This window comes from Arvicanthis niloticus, chromosome 10 (assembly GCF_011762505.2).
Source record: "Arvicanthis niloticus isolate mArvNil1 chromosome 10, mArvNil1.pat.X, whole genome shotgun sequence".
Taxonomy (NCBI): domain Eukaryota; kingdom Metazoa; phylum Chordata; class Mammalia; order Rodentia; family Muridae; genus Arvicanthis; species Arvicanthis niloticus.
The window spans coordinates 81428278-81434447 of record NC_047667.1 but is presented as its reverse complement, the minus strand read 5'-3'; the positions used below and the strand labels follow the sequence as shown (position 1 = coordinate 81434447).

The 6170-nt window shown below is 39.2% G+C and overlaps 1 pseudogene; it reads left to right on the top strand.

Annotated features, from left to right (window-relative positions):
• Positions 1–3435: 3435 nt before the first annotated feature.
• LOC117715941 (kinesin-like protein KIF22) lies at positions 3436–5778 on the top strand (annotated as a pseudogene).
• The last annotated feature ends 392 nt before the right edge of the window (positions 5779–6170 follow it).

Sequence of the window (6170 nt, the reverse complement as noted above, 5' to 3'; positions counted from 1 at the left end):
GTGCCACTCAGAACTATGCATTTATTTTCATATATTATTTCATCGTTTGCTTGCTGTCTTTCTTGAAAGACCATAAATTCTAATTCCTAAGAAGTGATTATTTTCTATACCTCATCCTGAGGTGGTTCTTGTACTTTACATAAGTCTTTCTGGGTATTTGCATGACTGTGATTATGTCTCTGTGTATATGTGTGTGTACATATCTCTTTGTGTGTGTATCTCTGTGAGTGTGCCTCTGTGTGTTTGTGTGTCAATGTGTGTGTTTATGCATGAATGAATGTGTATCTGTGCATATCTCTATATACTTTTGTCTTTGTCTGTAGGTGCACATTTTGTCCCCCTCTCTCATGTGTATGTGTCTCTCTGTGTGTTCATTTGTGTGTGTTTGTGTGCATGTGTGTGTAAATACTACTGAAAAGTTCCTTAGTTTTTTCTTAGCTGAGTAGTTTTTAATGTTCATACATAAATTTATCCTGGTTAATAAGTACATTCTCAATGGAAGCTCACCTAACACCAACATTTTCCAAATGTTCAACTCACCCATTTAAGTTTAAAATCTCTTCCTTCTTGCCTCCCTACTCCATTTCCCATAAGACGCATGTGTTTCTAAGTTAGTCTTTAATTTTTTACATGGTAAAGAATAACCATGATTTCTTTCTGAGCCTCCTGCCTTCAATTATTTGTTGTTGTTGTTTGTTTTTTGAGACAGGGTTTCTCTATGTATCTCTGACTGTCCTGGAACTCACTCTTTAGAGTTGGCTGACCTCCAACTCAGAAACCCACCTGCCTCTGCTTCCCAAGTGGTGGAATTAAAGGTGTGTGCCACCACTGTCTGGCTTTGCCTCCAACTCCTAATTGCAGTGATTATAGGAATGTAACACCATGGCCAGTTTATCAGTATGACTGATCTGGTCATACCTAGGGCTTTTTGCATGGTAGTAACATTGTACACAATGTAACTCATCCCTTCATTCTGGGATTCTCTCTAATACCTAATCATTGGATACCACAAGGAATAGTAATTTTCCTGAGCTTCATTGTCTTTTGTATTCTATTCTCTATTTTCTTATTTTCCAGTTGTATGGTCTGTCAGATAACCTAAACTCCTTTGTCTATAACTTAAACTCTTTGTTCAATACTCACCTACTGGTAAACTTTCTGTACAGGTTAAGTGCAGCTCAATGCTTAAAATTATGTGAAATTAGCTAACATTGTGCTTGGTATGTGCACAAATGACAACAATCTATAGTTCTGACTGTGTTGTCTACTCCTATGAGAATTGTTTTTTCATCCTGTGTTCTCTGTAGACCTCAATATCTTTTTTCCACATTACACTTAATCAGTGACATTGTTATTTTTATGGTAAAAAGAAGCAATACCACACAGGTCAAAGCCTCATATTTGAATCTGTGAAATCAATATAACTTTTGCCTATAGATGAATCACTCTTGCTCCTAACTGCCTTTTTATATGTGGATTAATCAATTAAGTATCCACTTAGTAAAGTATGTTTCAGGCACACTGATCATTTTTTTTAATTAAACTGTTTTTTTCTTGTTTTCTCTTATCCCTTCTTGCAGGGAAGTACATTCAGGTGGCTTAATTCAAAAAAATGTACTGAGAAATCTGTTGTAATTTTATTTTAGAAATCAGCTTAAGGGAAAAGAATGGCCTTTGACACAAACAGAAGAATCTCATTTAGAGATAGTGGATAGAGCATACCAGATTGATGTCCTTCTGATGGAAGCTGGGCCAAATTATGTATTTGTGGCTGTGTAGTAAATAGTAATTGTCACCTTGGCCTTGGCAATATTTAGAATTGCATAGAAGACAAGCTGCTATGCAGATCTGGGAGGAAGTATCTAGATTATGTCAACTGAGATGGTGAATTTATCCTTCAAGTAGGTGATCTCATTCCATGGGTCAGAGTTCTGAATTCAACAAAAAGGAAACTTAAGCTGAGCAACAGCATTTCTGTTTTCTTTTTTTTCCTGACAGCTATCAAAATGTGAGTAGGTGCCTCAAGCTCATACTACCATACTTTCCTGCTGGGCTGTATCAGTCTAGAACTGGAATCTTCAAAACAAAACAAAACACAAAGAAAAACAAAACAAAAAAAACCTTCTTTCTTTAAAGTACTTCATGTCAGTCCTTTGATACCAGCAATATGAAAAGTAAATAATTGAGCATATTTTCTTTACAATAATTTATTCAATTTTAACTCTTCTTGTAAATGACAGAATCCCAACAGTTTTGCAACTGCATGGTATTACTTTATATGTGTGTCTAAATTTTCTTTATCTACTGGAGCATTGGTTATGTATTAAGTGGTAGGATATTGCAGAACAAACTGTAAGACAAAACACATCTACTTGAGTGCAGACACACTAAGAAGCAGGGGACTAGGGGATTATAAAAGTGTGTTGAATATAGCCATTTCAGACAATGTGCCAGATGTTTGCAAAAATTTGTGAATAATTTCTTCTATAGAAACAAGGTCAACTTATTCATTTTTTGAATTTAATTATTTTGTCTATATGAAAGTTTCACCTTCCTGTACATATATGTACTATATTTGTACCTGGAATGTTAGAAGAAGGATTCAGATGTTGTCAACTGTAGTAACAGATGGTGGTGAGGCATTGTGTATATTAGAAAGCTGTCCAGTGCCCTCTGCAGGAATAGCTAATGCTCTTAAATAGAGAGCAACTCAACACACACACACACACACACACACACACACACACACACACACACCATGATCTAATGTAACTCACTTCATTTTTTCATTTATTTAGCTTAAATGTACATACATAAAATATTTTGTATTGTGTAAATTTTTTATCCTCAAGCATATATTCTAGTTCAAATTGATTTACATTGATATTTCTTTGTCTTTCCTGTAATTTTGACCAAAATATTTATTTTTAAAAATGGAATAGTTTATTCAAGAATGTAAGAACTAAAATTGAATGAAAGGTTTGAGGAGATGAATCACTTGGTAAGGGCTTACTGTACAAACATGAGGACATGAATTCAGTCTCTCAGAATCCATATAAACAGTGGGTAAAGTAGGAAACACTTGTAATTTGAATGCTGAGGAGGCAGAAACCAATTTTCTTGAGGTTTACTAGCTTGTCTAGAAGAATTACTGGGCTTCCAGTTCATGAAAGACACTGTTTCAAATTTTAAAAAGTCAAATGGATCAGGCTAAAGAGATGACCAAGAAAGCAAAGGCACTAGCAGCTTTTGTAGAGGACTCAGCCTGGGTTCCCAGCACAAAAGTGAGGTAGCTCACAACCACACCCTCTGGGCACACAGAAGGTATGCACATATGTATGCAGACACTCACATGTACAGACAAAAAATAAGTCAATAAATATTTAAAAGAATAAGGAAATCAAAAGAGAGAAGTGGTCCAAAGAAGGGAGGAATATGAATGTTGTGGCTAAGGCAAAGCCACAGCTACCAGAGATGATGGCGGCCACCCTAGGAGCTAAAACCTGTCTCTGCATGGTAGGGGTTGGCCAGCCCCCACCTCCAGCTCAAGTGGCTGTATGACAGTGCCCATTTATGGATAAAGAAACAGAAGCAGATAGACCCCCTTTTGTATGAGACATAGAAAGCTGCTCTTTTGAGGTGGCCTGGAGAAAGTACTAGGAGACTCTCAAATATCAGTTTGATGCCTTTTATGGAAATGACAGCCCTCAGCGGGACATCTATGAAGGGTCAGTACAGTTCATCCTACGACACTTGCTGGCAAGGAAGAATGCCAGTGTGCTCACCTATGGGACTACTGAGGCAGGGAAGATGCATCTAATACTGGGTATCCCAGAAAACATGGATTGATTCCTTAGGTTCTCATGGACCTCCTACGGATAACAAGGGAAGAAAGCACTGAAGGTTTGCCATGAGAAATTTCTGTCATGATGTTCTATTTAGAGGTCTATCAGACAAAGGTATAAGACCTTTTGGATCCTGCATCAAGAGACCTGGTGATAAGAGAAGACTGTCAAAGAAACATCCTGATTCCAGCCTTCATACAGAAGCTTATCACTTGTGTCTCTGACTTTGAGCAGCACTTCCTGCCAGCCTGTAGAAATTAAGTTGTAGGAGCTACCCTGGTTAAGCAGTGCTTTTCCCACAGTCATTCAGTGCTCTTGGGTATGAACATTTGACTTTGTATCACCAGCAGGAAGGAAAACTCTATTGATTTGGCTGGTTCAGAGGACAATCACCACAAGGGAACCAAGGCATTTGACTCAAAGACAGTAGAGCCATCAACACAGCCTCTTGTACTGGGCAAAGTGGAGGTTGCATTATATTAGGACCTCCCTTGTATATTATACTGGGACAATAAAGTTCATTTGCCTGTTGTCGGACTCTGGGAAGCTCAGCTCATAGCATCATCATTGTCAACATTGCTCCTGAAAGATACTTTTACTTGTAATTAATCTCAGCATTGAATTTCATTCTTAGGTGATTAAGTGGTCTTTCACCAATGGAAGTCTACAGCCTCACGCCTAGGTGCCTGTCTGTTAAGCTGTGGCAGAAAAAACTTTTAGGCTTATCAAAGGCAAAGAAAGCCAAAGATCTTGAAGAAGAATCAACTGGGATCCTTGATGCTATAGCAGTCCCAGCAACTGCCTCCCAGAAACTAAGCCTCTTATAGAAGCTAAGCAATATGGATCCAGACATGTTAGAGAAGCTCCCGAGATTAAATCATTTGCTGGGACTCCAGGGGAACTAGGAGGCACACCTCTACTGAATACCCCAAAGCAAGAGAGGATATACTCATTAAGACAGTGGGGGAAAAGAACTTGGAGATTGAAAGGCTTAAGATGAAGCAGAAAGAATTAGAAGCCAAGGTGCTGGTCCAGGAAGCACTAGCTCCAAAGAAAAAAATAATAACACTCTCATGATTTCCTGTAGGGCTGTGAAAGGGGTATTCTTGGTTTTTGTTAGAAGCACTGGCTGGAAGTAGCCTGAAGACCCCGCAAGGGATGGGCATTTATTTCCCAGAGCACTGGCAGAAAGCCAGACCTCAGCCTCAAGAGATTTACATACTAATGAGATACCTGAAGGCCAGAAGGCATAGCCAGTTAGGCATTTTTCCCCAGATCCTCCCCTTTCTCCCTCCCTATTTAACTCAGGGCAGACCTGAGTTTGGGGAAGGGGGGTAGGTGGGAGGGGGAGGGGTGCACCTAGACCATCTACACACACCATGAACAATAAAACTCCTGGAACTCCGGATTTTCTCGAGTCATTGGGATGCGCTGCATGGAAAGCTCCCTCCCACCCCACCCCGTTTCCGCCACAGCACTTTTGTACAGCCTCCAGCCACCTTCCACTTGTACAAGCACAGTGGCACAGCCCCTGAAAAAGACTGTGGTGATGCCTCTGCACCTGATTCAGAAGCAGGCAGAATCCCCAAACACAATTTACTTTCTGAACAAACGCCTCAAAAGGAAGCCATTACTTGTGTCACAGGCTGTGGAAAAGGCTGAAGACTTCTGGAAAGCTACACATTAACTCAGAGTTACTGGAACATGGCATAAAAAAAGTATTAGCTCTTCTGAATGAAGGCTCAGCTCGAGATCTGTCCAGCTTGTACCAGAGTGGCAAGAAGAAGGCCCAACTCACTGTGGGCTGGTGGAACCTCCATGATCCCTGTAGTGAACTAAAGGACTTGGAGGGTATCTCTGGTAATCAGGTAAAGTCTTTCCTGAACCAAAACCCTTGCACTTGGTTGCTTGACAGCACTGTGGTCCCTCCTGATGACCAGCTCTAAACACTACCTTTTTCTTTCAAAATCCTTGTATACTGATGTGTTATGTAAATAGTTTTTATTTAAAAGAAGAGAATAAGATGCAGAGAAATTTAGGAAGACAAATAATATCAAAATTTGACCTCTAAATATAAACACACATATGTGCATGCATTCTTGTACATACTACCATGTTACATACATACAGATGCCAATAGTGATAATTTTAAAAAGAATTTTAACTTTTTTTTTGTTCACATTACTAGGTTTTTCTGAATATTTCTTCAGTGAAAAAATGGTGTTAGGAGGAATGAAATCGGCAAGCCAACACTATTGTAAAACTGTTGAGTGGTGTAGCCATCTGTCTACCTAATGTTTACCGTGGAGGAGTTTCCTGAGAGTT